Genomic DNA, 15,061 nt, shown 5'->3' with positions numbered 1-15,061 from the left:
TTTGCTTAACAATTGCAGCCAAAAAGGTCATAAAACCAGGTGCAATGGATTTGCTTATCAACAGAAATTCCAGCCCCAATTCTGGTCGTGGATTACCTGTATGGGGGGGAAAATTAACTACCTTGTTTCTGGACAATTAGAGAACATAGTAAGGATAAACTGGAACAAATTATTAAGTTCAGGAAGACAATGATAGAATGAGTGATGAATCCTTTGGTCCAGCTTCCAGCTGAAGCTGAAAACCAATTCCTGAAACTTTCCAACAGAAATGATCCAAGCAATCACAGGGACAAAATAAATATATGCCATCTTCTTTGTGAGGATTAGCATCTGTTGGGAAACATCCCCAATTTAAAATGGTCTCTCATAGGCTCAGGTCTTCCAGATGCATCCGACTACAGCTCCCATCAGTACGACAACGGCTCCTCTCCAATATTGCAATGCAGCTATTCCAAATCCGTTTCCAGAATTCGAGCTGGACGTTAGTTCAAATTGTGCACCGCAATGTTCACCACACACACACACACACACACACACACACACACACACACAAAAGCACGCCAATAGTAACTATAATTCTGGCAATTTCTGTTTTCAACCAGGAGAAAAATCCCCAGGGGGGATTTGCTGCAAAAGCCACAGGGGTTACCTGTACGGCAGGGCTCCGAGGCACAGAGAATGCCTTCTGGATCTCTTCTGGATCTGCCTCGGTGAGTCGGAAGCTCCTGGATGATCTTGGAAGTTATAACTGGTGTGAGCAGGTTAGCGTAATTTATAAGTACTCTACTTACCCATGTGATCTGAGCAGATGCCATAGGGCTGAGAATTTTTTTTCTTTCCCAGGAGACAGGAAGGGAAAAAAAAAAAAGTGGCTGGGAACTAAAACCTGTTCAACCACAGTTGTGGCTTAAGCTCAATAGAAAGGAATTTTCCACTAATAGGAATACACATGTGTTTACAACCTGCCCGGCTGTCTGAATAGATGACGGCAGGCAGGATTCAAGATTAGGCAGAAACGCAAGAGACACTACGTTCCCTTTTGTTAGGTGTAATGTCTGAATGCAGCTTCCCAGGCATTTCTGTTTCCCTTAAAGTAGAGGTGGGTATTCAGCAGGTTCTGACCGGTTCTGGAGAACCGGTAGTGGAAATTTTGAGTAGTTCGGAGAACCGGCAAATACCACCTCTGACTGGCCCCGCCCCCATCTATTCTCCGCCTCCCATTGAGTCCCAGCTGATCGGCTGGGTCTTCTTTGGTTGCCCTGCATGGGAGAACGGAACTGAAAAGCAGGTTAGTGGGGTGGGGAGAGGAGCGGATTTTGCAGTATCCTTCCCCTGCCACGCCCACTAAGCCACGCCCACTAAGCCAAACCATACCATGCCCGCTAAGGCACGCTCACAGAACCAGTAGTGAATATTTTTGAATCCCACCACTGCATTAAAGCATTTCTTTCTGGAGCTCGCCGACATGCGCTCGAAGCTTCAATAGGCAACGATTGTCAAGGTGTTCTTGGTCTCAAAGGAAAGATGCAAATAATAATAATAATAATAATAATAATAATAATAATAATAATAATAATAATGATGCAATGCTCCCCATATTTTGCATTTGTCCACGTCTTTATCTGAGATACCTGGGAAATGTTCTCACGTATATCACACGCACAATTTTTAATATACAATGTTTCCTTCCACTCGGTGTAGGAATTTTTACCCTTTCTTAGCACAAAGGTTTACAGGGAGTCCTTGAATTATAACCCTTTGTTTTGCAACCGTTCAAATTTACAACAGCGCTGAAAAAAAGGGACTTGCAACCAGTCCTCGCACTTATGATTATCACAGCATCTCCATAGTCACACAATCAAAATTGGCGGATTTGACAACACATGAATTTACAATGGTTGCAGCATCCTGGAGTCATTTGATTGCCATTTGTGACCTTCCCAGCTGTGACCGATAAGCAATCAAGGGGAGGGGAGCCAGATTTGCTTAACAACCATGGGGGAAAAAAGGTCATAAAATCAAGTGTGACTCACTTAACAACTGCCGTGCATAGCAATGAAAATTCTGGTCCCCATTGTGATTGTAAGGTGAGGACTATTTTTGGAATTCCACCCTTGGAATATGGTATTGAGTTTTGGTCACCATGATGTAAAAAAGATGTTGAGACTCCAGAAAGAGTGCCGAGAAGAGCAACCAGGGTGATTAGGGGACTGGAGGATAAAACATATGAAGAACGGTTGCAGGAACTGGGCCTGGCTGGTCTAGGGAAGAGAAGGACCGGGGAGACAGCAGTTTTCCAATATTTGAGGGGCTGCCACAGAGAGGAGTGGGTCAAGCTATTCTCCAAAGCAAAAGAAAGAAAGAAGAAAGAAAGAAAGAAAGAAAGAAAGAAAGAAAGAAAGAAAGAAAGATAGATGAGAGAAAGAAAGGAAAGATGAGAGAAAGAAAGGAAAGAAAGAAGGAAGGAAGGAAAGAAAAAGAAAGAAAGAAAGAAAGACATCTGGGCAAACCATGGATGGACAGAAGACATGTCTAGTTTAAGGAAAAGAAGGACCAGGGGAGATAAGATAGCAGTCTTCCAATATTTGAGGGCTGCCACAGAGAGGAGTGGGTCAAGCTATTTTCCAAAGCAAAAGAAAGAAAGAAAGAAAGAAAGAAAGAAAGAAAGAAAGAAAGAAAGAAAGAAAGAAAGAAAGAAAGAAAGAAAGAAAGAAAGAAAGAAAGAAAGAGAAAGAAAGAAAGAAAGAAAGATGAGAGAAAGAAAGGAAAGATGAGAGAAAGAAAGGAAAGAAAGAAGGAAGGAAGGAAAGAAAAAAAAAAGACAGAAAGACATCTGGGCAAACCATGGATGGACAGAAGACATGTCTAGTTTAAGGAAAAGAAGGACCAGGGAGATAGGATAGCAGTCTTCCAATATTTGAGGGGCTGCCACAGAGAGGAGTGGGTCAAGCTATTTTCCAAAGCAAAAGAAAGAAAGAAAGAAAGAAAGAAAGAAAGAAAGAAAGAAAGAGGAGAGAGAGAGAGAGAGAGAAAGAAAGAAAGAAAGAAAGAAAGAAAGAAAGATGAGAGATAGAAAGGAAAGATGAGAGAAAGAAAGGAAAGAAAGAAGGAAGGAAGGAAAGAAAAAGAAAGAAAGAAAGACATCTGGGCAAACCATGGATGGACAGAAGACATGTCTAGTTTAAGGAAAAGAAGGACCAGGGGAGATAGGATAGCAGTCTTCCAATATTTGAGGGCTGCCACAGAGAGGAGTGGGTCAAGCTATTTTCCAAAGCAAAAGAAAGAAAGAAAGAAAGAAAGAAAGAAAGAAAGAAAGAAAGAAAGAAAGAAAGAAAGAGAGAGAGAGAGAAAGAAAGAAAGAAAGAAAGATGAGAGAAAGAAAGGAAAGATGAGAGAAAGAAAGGAAAGAAAGAAGGAAGGAAGGAAAGAAAAAAGAAAGAAAGAAAGACATCTGGGCAAACCATGGATGGACAGAAGACATGTCTAGTTTAAGGAAAAGAAGGACCAGGGGAGATAGGATAGCAGTCTTCCAATATTTGAGGGGCTGCCACAGAGAGGAGGAAGGGGTCAATCTATTTTCTAAAGCACCCAAAGGCCAGACAAGGAATAATGGATGGAAACTGATCAAGGAGAGATTCAACCTGGAAATAAGGAGAAATTTTCTGACAGTGAGAACATTTAATCAGTGGAACGACTTGCCTCCAGAAGTTGCAAATGCTCTGACACTGGAGGTTTTTATTTATTTATTTCATTTATTTAGTTCATTTATCTTGCCGCCTATTCGCCCATGGTGACTCGAGGAGGCTTACACAATGTAAAACCATATTTAAAAGAATAAAAATAAAAAAAACAGTAAAAACTAACAAAAAAAGAATCAAATAAATTAGTAAAGTACAACAGAACAAAATTTGGGAGAAAAAAAACCCAACTCCCACTCACCCACCTCAATGACAGTAGATCACATGAGCCATTTGATGGGCTCCATCCCTCTCTGGGTTCCCCAGGCCCGCTGGCAGAGCCAGGTCTTCAGCGCCTTTCGGAAGAGTGCTAGAGTGGGGGCCCTTCTAATCTCTGGAGGAATGATGTTCCAGAGAGAGGGAGCCACCACAGAGAAGGCCCTTCTTCTGGATCCCACCAGGTGTATCTCCCTCAAGGGTGGGACCCACAGCATTCCCTCCCTCCACGCTCTGATGGGTCGGGTAGATGTGATTTTAAGAAGAGATTGGACAACCATTTGTCTGAAATGGAATAGGGCTTCCTGCCTGCACAGGTGGTTGGACTAGAAGACCTCCAAGGTCCCTTCCAACTCTGTTATTCTGTTATTCGTGTGACCCTAGTGACTCTGTAGCTGTGACACAGGCAGGGAACAGCAGAGGCCAAGATAGTACTTTAGTTGTGATTTAGCGTCACACTGTTGAAATATCAGAGGAGAATTTGTGTGCTGGGGAATTGTGGTGCAGACCACAAGTGGTGCCTGGAAGCATCTTGAATTACTCTTCCAAATCAGTAACCAGGGGAACTGCCACACAAAACAGGGAAAGAGTAATTAGTTCTTTGTTCATTTATTCCTGTCATGCCCCTGATGGAGACTGACTCCGAGGGAGAGAAGGAACAGCCAACAGGGAGTGGAAGTGTGGCTCCGGAGGTTGTGGAGGAGGCTGGGGAAGGACAGAGGCCGGCTGACCAGTCAGAGGGGGACCCAGGCCCATCCCCTATCCATCCCAGGGCACGCAGGGAGGAGAGGATCAGGGAGAGACGTTGTCTCCTCAGCAGGAGAGGGCCTTGATCCTCTTCATGGGCTGTGGCTTATGAGAAGTGAATAAGAGTTTGGACCTGCGTACTGGCAAACGCTGGAAACAAAGCGTGTAAATATCTCCAGTTTATAGTTCCTTTCCGAGTTTGGCATCCTTCCCAGTGTGTGTTATCTGTGGACATCCTCCAGCCCTTATCTTGCTTGGTTTGTGTTGCTTTTTTCCTTCTTTGTGTAACTGTGCCGGAGTTTGTTGTTTTTTTTGTCTTCCGTCAAAGATATTCAGAGCTTGGAAACAAAGTGAAGGAATAAAAGGGGCTTCACCTGTTTTCTGTGACTGTGTTCGCTTTGTATCCCACCCTGGGTCATCACAATTCCATTTCTACAGCCGCCCATCTCAGTCAATGACTCGGGCTGTGGAATTTGGAAAAAGCCTGATTTAGCCCTTGCCTAGCTAAGAAACTGACAGTAACATAGTGCAAAACTTCACCAGGTAAGCAATACAGGTAACACCGAGCTACATCTTAGTCCAATAGGTCGAATTTGCTCCTTCTGCCCAACGTTTTATTTCAGGTGGCCCATCTTTAGCATGTATTTGGTTCCATATTGCCTTGAGGCACCAAATGAAGAGTCTGGAACGGCGGCGTCAAACTTGATTCCATTGAAGGCCACATCAGGGCTGTGTTTGACCTCGGGGGAGGGGGGAGGGGGTGTGGCCAGGGGGCATGGCCTGCTCAATGTCACTCATGCTGGGGGGGCGGGGCGCCTGTGATGGCCTGAGCACTCTGCCAGCGAAAATGGCCTCCCAAGCTTCATTTTTGGCTGCCACACCCTCCTGCAACCCTTTGCCAGTGAAAACGGAGCTCCATTTTCGCTGGCAGAAGCACTGCGGGACAGAGGGGGTATTTAGCAGGTTCTGACCAGTTCTGGAGAACCGGTAGTGGAAATTTTGAGTAGTTTGGAGAACCAGCAAATCCCACTTCTGACAGGTGCCGCCCCCATCCATTCTCTGCCTCCCGAGTCCCAGATGATCGGCTGGGTCTTCTTTGGTTGCCCTGCGCAGGAGAACGGAGCTGGAAAGCAGGTTAGTGGGGTGGAGAGGAAATGGGATTTTACAGTATCCTTCCCCTGCCACGCCCACCAAGCCACGTCCACAGAACCGCTAGCAAAAAATGTTGAATCCCACCACTGCTGCGGGGCCATCTTTTGCCTTTCCAAGGCAGCCCCATGGGCCAGATCTAAGTACCCCGTGGACCAGATTCAGCCCCTGGGCCTTGAGTTTTGACACCCTCGGTTTAGGACAACTCAACATGGGGCAACTTAATATGAGATAACTGCACTCTAGATCTGTTCCTCTTTCAATATTATTAGTAATAGATATATTAATATTGCTATTTATAATATTATACTGTAGTTATCTCGTGTTAAGTTGTCCCGCAGCAAGTTGTCTTGTGGAAGTTGGCTGCAGAGAGTCAGCTGGGTCAAGTTGGCCATGGAGAATTGGCCGCGGCTGCAGCGAGTTGGAGGCAGTGAATTGTCCTTTGGCAAGTTGGCCATGGCGGGTTCACTGCAGCAAATTCTCCCACTCTGCCAAATAAGTGGATGGTAGAAGTTAGTAGCCTCAGAAATAAAGGCAGGTGGGGAGTGAGTGTTGTTCTCCAACCCCTGGTTCCTTTCTAACATACTCATTCTTTAAAGGTAAAGGTTCCCTTTACACATTATGTGCTAGTCATTTCCGGCTCTAGAAGACGGTGCTCATCTCCGTTACAAAGCCAAAGAAGTGCCAGCGCTGTCCAATGATGTCTCCGTGGTCATGTGGCCAACAGGACTAAACACCAAAGGCGCACAGAACGCTGTTCCCTTCCCACCCAAGGGGTCCCTATTTTTCTACTTGCATTTTTTACATGCTTTCGAACTGCTAGGTTGGCAGAAGCTCAGACAAGTCACGGGAGCTCACTCCATTACATGCCTTAGGATTTGAACCACCAAACTGCCAACCTTTCTGATCGACAAGCTCAGCGTTTTAGCCACTGAGTCACCGCGTCCCTTTACAACTGGCCTAATTGACAGAGAAAGGCCAATGGCGGTGCCTGATTAGTTCTCTAGCAATTTGGCAAATTCCTACATTTTTTTTTTTAATAAATAAAAGAGCCATAAGCTGGTGGGCTTGTGATGCCTTGTTTTGCCTCATCTTATCTTGTTGTGTCTTGTCTTTTTTCCCCTCTCCACTCCCCCCCTGTTGTATCCTCCAGTCACGCTCCACCTCCACAATAAACCAGAGGATTGTAAATGCACACCCTGCCTGGGTCTGGTCCTGATTTGTTTTGTATTCAGGCAGACAGGTGCTCAGGATGCAAAGGTATGTAATTACGCCCTGGGAAAGATGGGGAAACAGCCAAGGAAAGGTGACCGTGACTCAGTGGGAACTAAAAGCTAACTATTCCTCCAAGTGACTAGGAACATGGAAGAGCTGGTAGTGATTCAGTGGGAACCCAAAGAGCTAGCCAAAGGCCAGGTTATGGAAGGAGGGGGATGACTCATGCATCGTGTTGAAAGCAAGCGCTAATGAATGATCGGTATGTCGGCATGCAGTGGGAAACAATCCTCAAGACGGCTGGATTGAAAGGGCCGGGAGCAAACCCAGATCAAGAGTGCCCTGTGCAGAGAGAGACGCCTCGCTCTCCTAGGTGCCTCTTGCCGTTGGCTTTCTGCCAGAAGCAGGTGTTGGCTAATTTGTTCCTTTAAGCATTGCTGGGTCTGCAGCATCTTTGGTTGGTAAAATGAGGAGCCAGATTGTTGGGGGCACTATGCAGACTCTGTAAAACTACTTAGAGAGGGCTGTAAAGAACTGTGAAGTGGTATACAAGTCTAAGTGCTATTGCTAAGGAAGGAAGGAAGGAAAACAAGGAGAAGGAAGGAAGGAAGGAAAAAAGAAAGAAAGAAAGAAAGAAAGAAGAAAGAAAGAAAGAAAGAAAGAAAGAAAGAAAGAAAGAAAGAAAGAAAGAAAGAAAGAAAGAAAGAAAGAAAGAAAGAAAGAAGCCATGTTGGTGCAATGGTTAAGCACTGTGAAGTGGTGTATAAGTCTAAGGGCTATTGCCCTTCCTTCCTTCCTTCCTTCCTTCCTTCCTTCCTTCCCTCCCTTCCTTGCCATGGTGGTGCAGTGGTTAGAATGCAATATTGCAGGATGACTCTGCCCAAGGCCAGATGTTCGATCCTGACTAGCTCAAGGTTGACTCAGCTTTTCATCCTTCCAAGGTGGGTAAAATGAGGATCCAGATTGTTGGGGGCAACAGGCTGACTTGGTAATCTGCCTTGAGAGGGCTGCAAAGCACTGTGAAGCAGTATATAAGTCTAAATGCTATTGCTATTGCAGGAAAACTCTACCCACTGCCAGGAGTTTGATCCTGACTGGCTCAAGGTTGACTCAGTCTTCCCACCTTCTGAGGTGGGTAAAATGAGGACCCAGATTGAAGCGGTATATATGTCTAAGTGCTACCGCTATCTGCACCTCTCACTGAACTTGAGTGACAAGTTACAAGAACACAGGTAGCCCTTGATGCATGAGCCCAATGGAGCCCCGAATTTATGTTGCTAAGTGAGACATTTGTTAAGTGAGCTTTCCTCCCGTTGGTGACTTTTCTTGCCTCATTTGTGGAGTGAATCACCACATTAGTTAAATGAGGAACGTGGTGGATAAGCCAATCTGGTTTCCCTGTTGACTCAGCTTGTCAGAAGGTCGCAAAAGAGGATCATGTGACCCTGGGACGCTGCAACTGTCATAAATGTGAGTCAGTTGTCAAACCTCCGAAAATAAATAAATAAATAAATATCAATATCATTTCATGGACAGTGTAGGATCTGAGTATCATTTGTTTTGGTACAAAAATATTATTGATACAGATTAAAATTACCACATTAATCAAACTTACATAATCTAATGTTATTAAACATATCAGTATTAACACATAATCCTTCCTTTTTCAATTGTTCAATATTTGCTACATTCTTCTCATAGGAATAGCATAATTATTGAGCAAAAATCTTCTTTCAAAATCTGATCCTATCCCCTAACATTCACTTTAGACATGTTAAGTAAAATATATATATAACAATATTCCCCCTATTTCTAAGTTTTTCATCTATTCTAATTTTTAATACAGCCAATTGTTGTTTTTTTAATAAAAATCTTTCCTATCCATCGTCTCTCATCCTCTTGGAAATTCCACTTCTTCTCTTTTTGACTTGCCTCCCATACTCCTCCCTCCAAATATAAATCACGTGACCGTGGGGATGCTTCAAGGGTCATAAGTGTGAAAAATAAGTCACTTTTTCTCTGGGCCGTTGCAACTTTGAGCGGTCAGTAAGTGAACTGTTGTAAGTCGAGGACTACCTGTACACTACAGAGTGTATATAGAGAGAACCGTTGGTTTGAAAAAGAGGCAAAAGAAGCCATCTATGCTAAAAATCAAGCATCCCTCCCTCAACAGAGGGGGAGGGATAAGGCACCATATCTCTCCTGTCTATAACATAGTCCTTTCAGCAGCTCCAAGAAGGTTCCAGAAACAATCGCCCCATGATTCAGGTGACCCTGAGGGTGCAGATAAACCCCTAACTGGCTTCGAGAGCTCTCTGTTGTGGCCCGCTGGCGGCTAGAGGAGCTGGCAGCAGAGTCGGACATTGAGGAAGTTGGGGAGGAACCGGGGCCTATCCTGGAGGCTGAGGAAGACTCAGACAAGGGCTCTGCCTCAGAGGCAGAGGTGGAGCCAGGGCAGTCTGGCAGTTATCAGCTGCCTTCAGAGTCAGACAGAAGTGAGGCGGAGGAGCAGCTGGAGCCTGCACATGCACAAAGCTGCCAAAAGAAAAGAACCATTACGAACTAAGTGTCAATGTGGGAGTAAAGCCACAGGTGGATGGTGAATGGGGATTAAAAGAGGAGCCAAAGGGGAGGGGGCTTTTGCGGGAAACAATTCGTTTGTTCATTGCAGAAGTGTGAAGATCTGTCTGTGCACCTCGGGGACTCTGTGCGGAGTCCTTCCTTGTCAGCACCGCGTTTGGTAATATTTACTTGGCAGCTCTCCAAGGTAGATAAGGTCTGTGCTCCTAATGACACCCTTGAAAGGCTGTTTGCCAGGCCTTTGGCTGAAAGTGAATGCAAGAAATTCACCTTCGTTTAATAAAAGGGGTTTTGCCGGGATAAAGAGTCTGCTTAGTGCTTTTGGGGGAAGCCCAGGTCAGAACACTCTCAGGGAGAGTGCTAATGGCCAGATGACTGCAAAGAAATATGATCCTTCCATTCCTGCCTCCCCATCCTATCAGAATGTATCCTTCCATTTCTCTCCACCATCCTGCCAGAACCGATGAAGCTTCTCGTATGAGAAGCGAAACGTCTCCCAGGGAAAAAAAAAAAAAATACAAAGGAAGTCCAGTTGCCTTTTGAAAAAGCACCTCTGAGAGCACCATGACCTGGATGGCCAAGACTCCATAAACAAGAGGAATGTTTATTTGCTGAGATCCAGATGGCAAAGTCAGCTAGGGTTAGGTTTTGGCCTGCTTGCACAAATATTCCATCAGAGAGAAGCAATTACTGTCCCCTGGCTTGAGATGTAAAAAATAGAAACACAATTTTGTAGCGGGCGAAGATTTATCCCTAACAATAGAGTACAACTATGCCAGGTTTAGACTGCCTCTTTCATCGTTTTAATTTTCTGATGGAACCCTGGGTGGTTTCATTATTGATTGCTTTACTTCAGGATTTCAGTAGCAGGCTGTTTTTATTCTTCCTCTGTTTATGTGATTCCAAGTTTCTTTTGGTTGGAATAGGTCTAAAGATCGCATAGGCAGTGGTAAGTAAGCAGAAGTAATGCCATTGTCTAAAAACTGATTTGTCTATGAGGAACAATAGGGACGCCACATAACAAAATCCATGCATACCTATATAAAGGAAGACATGTATCTTATGCACACATGGCTGGATGAAATAGCAACGGAACTATAGCACTTAGACTTATACCACTTCACAGTGCTTTTACAGCGCTTTCTGAACAATTTACAAAGTTAGCATATTGCCCCCAATAATCTGGCTCCTCATTTTATCGACCGCAGAAGGATGGAAGCAGTGGTGGGATTCAAAAAATTTTATTACCAGTTCTGTAGGCATGGCTTGGTGGGCGTGGCTTGGTGATTGTGGCAGGGGAAGGATACTGCAAAATCCCCATTCCCTCCCCACCCAACAAACCTGCTTTCCAGCTCCGTTCTCCTGTGCAGGGCAACCAAAGAAGACCCAGCCGATCAGCTGGGACTCAGGAGGCAGAGAATAGTTGAGGGTGGGGCCAGTCAGAGGTGGGATTTGCCGGTTCTCTGAACTACTCAAAATTTCTGCTACCGATTCTCTAGAACCTGTCAGAACTGGCTGAATACCACCTCTGGATGGAAGGCTGAGTTAACCTTAAGCCTGGTGAGATTCGAACTGCCAAATTTCCGGTAGCAGAATTAGCCTGCAATACTACATTTTAACCACTGCGCCGTCATGGTTCATTATGGCCGTTTTAAACATTTCTGCTTTAGTTCTAGATAAAGAGACTCTTTTTCAGCCATAAATAGGGAGATGACTGCATTTACTGTAAGATAAGGAGAGCATAATTTATAATAAGCTAGTGCATTTCAATTCTATTGGTAATGTTTGGCTAGATTTCTAAACTTCAGAACCCTATAAAAAGGTGAAACCAAGAGAAATGAGCATGGCTGACCAAGCAATTGGATAACTTTGGATGGATAAATGTAAACTCTCCAATTGTTTTTCTGGTGTGCCTTATTTCTGGCTTGGAATGAACCAAGAGACAATATTTTAATCATCCAGGCACTTTTCAAGTAGGAACATTACAACATAATACAGGTAGTTCTTGATTTACGATTACAATTTAGCCCAAAATTTCTCTTGCTAAGCGAGACGGTGGTTATGTGAGCTTTTAAACCATTTTACAACCTTTCCTGCCATCGTTGTTAAGTGGATCCCTGTAGTTGTTTATTTGGTCACGCGGTTGTTAAGTGAACCTGGCTTCCCCATTGACTTTACTTGTCAGAAGATCCTGAAGGAAATCCCAGGACCCCAGAACAACTGGGTGGGCGTGGCTAGGGTGGGCATTGGCTACCAAAACGTCTGGGAGGGCCATTTCCCCCCTCCCAGAGCCTCTGTGAAGACTCTGCACTTACCTGTATCCAAAATGGGCCACGTGGAGATTCCTGGGAGGGGAGGGGTAGGGTGGGTAGGGCCAGCTGGTCAGTTCAAATACTGTTTTGGCGAACCAGATGTAAATTTAACATCCAGTTCGCCGGAACCAGCCGGAACCAGCTGAATCCCACCCCTGCTTACAACCATAATTGAGCCTGGAATTACAGTAGTAAGACATGACAGTCATTAAGAGAGTCACAACATGACCATGCTTGATTTTCTACCTTTCTCATTAAGTGGATTCATTGTTTGCAGTGGGCATATTTTTTACAAGCTAACCAGAAGTAAACTGGTTTTCATTGACGGTGGAATGCAGCTAATGAACATGGACATGGCTCGGTGGCCCAGTGTCCAAAATGTGACCTTTGGGGGGGGGAATGTTGGTGTGTGTCTGAACTTCAAATCCAGGTCATGAATAGCTCTGGGGAGGTCCGTCCTAACTTTGAATGGTCACTGAGCATCCATATGAAAGTGAAGGACTCCATGTAGCAATAATGGTAGAAACAGGAGAGTATTAATGATTCATTCCAGAGGTCTCCAACCTTGGCAACTTTAAGCCTGGAGGACTTCAACTCCCAGATGGGGAGGGAGAGGAAAGGGGCGAAGAGGGAGAGAGAGGGAGAGAGGGAGAGGTAATGGGAGAGGGAGAGGGGAGGAGGAGGGAGGGAGGGAATTAGAGGGGGACAGGGGCAGAGAGGGAGAGAGAGGAAAAGAAAGTGAGAGAGTGAGAGAGAGGTAATGGGAAATGGGGAGGGAGAGGAAAGGGGCAAAGAGGGGTAATGGGAGAGAGAGGAGAGAAAGGGAGGGAAAGAGGAAGAGGTAATGGGAAAGGGGGAGGGGAAGGGGAGGAAATTAGAAGGGGAAAGGGGCAGAGAGGGAGAGAGAGGAAAAGAAAGTGAGAGAGTGAGAGAGAGATAATAGGAGAAGGAGAGGGAGAGGAAAGGGGCAAGAGGGAGAGAAAGGGAGAGAGGGAGGGAAAGGGGGAGAGGTAATGGGAAAGGGGGAGGGGAGGAGGGAGGGGGAGGGAGTTAGAGGGGAGAAAGGGGCAGAGAGGGAGAGAGAGGAAAAGAAAGAGAGGAACAGAAGTTGCCTTCAGAAGTTGTGGGAGCTTCATCACTGGAAGTTTTCAAGAAGAAACTGGACAGCCATCAGTCAGAAATGGTGTAAGGTCTCCTGCTTGGGCAAGGGGTTGGACTAGATGACCTACAAGGTCCCTTCCAACTCTGTTAATCTGTGTGCTCATCTACATGAAACCACTGGGGGAGACCATTTGTTACCATGAGGTGAAGTATCATCAGTGTGCTGATAATACTCAGCCTGGAAACTTACGTGATGTGGTGGATAGAATTTTAGCTTCAACTGTGCTCGTCCATCAAGGACTATCTGTGTTATATAGAGCAGGGGTCCCCAATCACGGTCCGCGGACGGTACGGTCCGTGGAACAAGTCCTACAGGGCCGCTGGTTTGCTGGCGCCGCCATCTTTTTGATGAAAAAGTGCTTCCGGTGAGCTTTTCCGGGTAGAAAGCTCACCAGAAGCACTTTTTCATCAAAAGATGGCGGCATGCTCGATGAGCTTTTCCGGGTAGAAAGCCATTTCTACCGGAAAAGCTCACGAAGCGCTGCGCCGCCATCTTTTTGATGAAAAAGTGCTTCCGGTGAGGTCACCGGAAGCACTTTTTCATCAAAAAGATGGCGGCACCAGCTGATGCGTACCGGCCACGGCGCCCAGCTGATGCGGTACCGGGCGCGGCATAAAAAGGTTGGGGATCACTGATATAGAGTAATCCTCTACTCTTGTGAACTCGATTTATTTTGTTTTTCACCCTGCTTATTGTTTCAACTGGTTTTATTGCATATTTTAATCTCTGGTTTTACTGGACGCTACTACCCAGAGTAGCTTTGTGTGAGATGGGCAGCTATATAAACTTAACAAAGAGACAACTTGGGTACCAATGAGGAATCTGGTACATAGATCTCCACAAATCATTTCCAGAAGAACCAGTTGCTTCCTCTGACCTACAGACAGAACAAAGCTGCAGAAAATGAGCTGCTATTCCGGCTGGCGGGGATAACAACAGGTGAAAAAACAAAAACTCCAAGTTGTCCAGAAAGACCAACAAGTTCTCCATTGAAGTCATTCACCAAGACTATTAAAGTTGTGCCAGTCCTTGGGCCGTTCCCATGGACATTCTTGAGTCTGTGGGAGGGATAAGAGTGAGAAAGGACAGTAACTCCACCTTAATTTTTGCTGGGTGCAAGTTGAGCATGAGATTTCTTTAGATAATCTCTCAAGATCAGATTAGATACCCGAGAAAGACTGTTCTAGAAACCCAGGTCTTTCCCACACTTCGCAGCCTTACTGGGCTTGGTGCAATAAAAATAGCCTGGTTTGAAATATTAATAAAACAAAGGAGGTCATTGTAGATTTTTAAAAGAGAGCCAGTGTAGTCATACTCCACTCAGTATCAAGGATGCAGCTCTAGAAGTGGTCAACAATACTAAGTATCTGGGGTGCAGATAAGTAACAATCTGAACTGGTCTTGTCATACGTCATCCTTAGGGAAGTGTGCAAACCAGCGCCTGCATTTCCTGCATTGGATGAGGAGAGCACATATTTCTCCTTCTGTCCTAGCCACTTTTTACAGAGGCCCAATTGAGAAGGTTTTAACAAACTGCATCCCTGTTTGGTGGTGGCAGCAGTGCCTCAGATAGAAAGTCTCTACAGAGAGTGTTGAGGGCAGTGGAGAAGATTATAGGAAGCTCTCTTCCTGTTATTCAGGAGGCCGCTCATGAGTGCTGTGTGCTTAGAGCTCAAAGCCTTGTTAGAGACCCCACCACACCCACTTTATGGTCTGTTTCTGTTGCTCCCCTCTGGGAGGGGGTTTTGAAGTATTTCTAGAAGGACCACCAGACGCTGTAACAGCTTTGTTCATCTGGTAAACTTGCACGATTAGTTTTTCTCACCATGTACATGGATACATCTGAACTAGACTGCAAGAAAAGTCATAAAGTGGGGCAAAGCTTCCTTAACAAACGTTTCACTTAGCAACATAAACTTTGGGCTCGATTGCAGTTGTAACTC

General features: G+C 45.2%; 1 protein-coding gene across 1 annotated transcript in view; it reads right to left on the bottom strand.

Annotated features, from left to right (window-relative positions):
- Positions 1-762, bottom strand: part of RHOBTB2 (Rho related BTB domain containing 2) — a 43,328-nt gene extending 42,566 nt beyond the window's left edge. Inside the window, exon 1 of the mRNA XM_026681175.2 lies at positions 650-762. The gene's annotated coding sequence lies outside the window, so the exon portion shown is untranslated. The remainder of the gene's footprint in view (positions 1-649) is intronic.
- Between the last annotated feature and the right edge of the window lie 14,299 nt (positions 763-15,061).

The sequence above is a fragment of the Notechis scutatus genome, chromosome 7 (assembly GCF_049901735.1).
Source record: "Notechis scutatus isolate UNSWTSFEM ecotype Mainland chromosome 7, rNotScu1.2, whole genome shotgun sequence".
Lineage (NCBI taxonomy): Eukaryota > Metazoa > Chordata > Lepidosauria > Squamata > Elapidae > Notechis > Notechis scutatus.
Note: the sequence above shows the minus strand (reverse complement) of the source record. Positions and strands in the feature narration are given on the sequence as shown.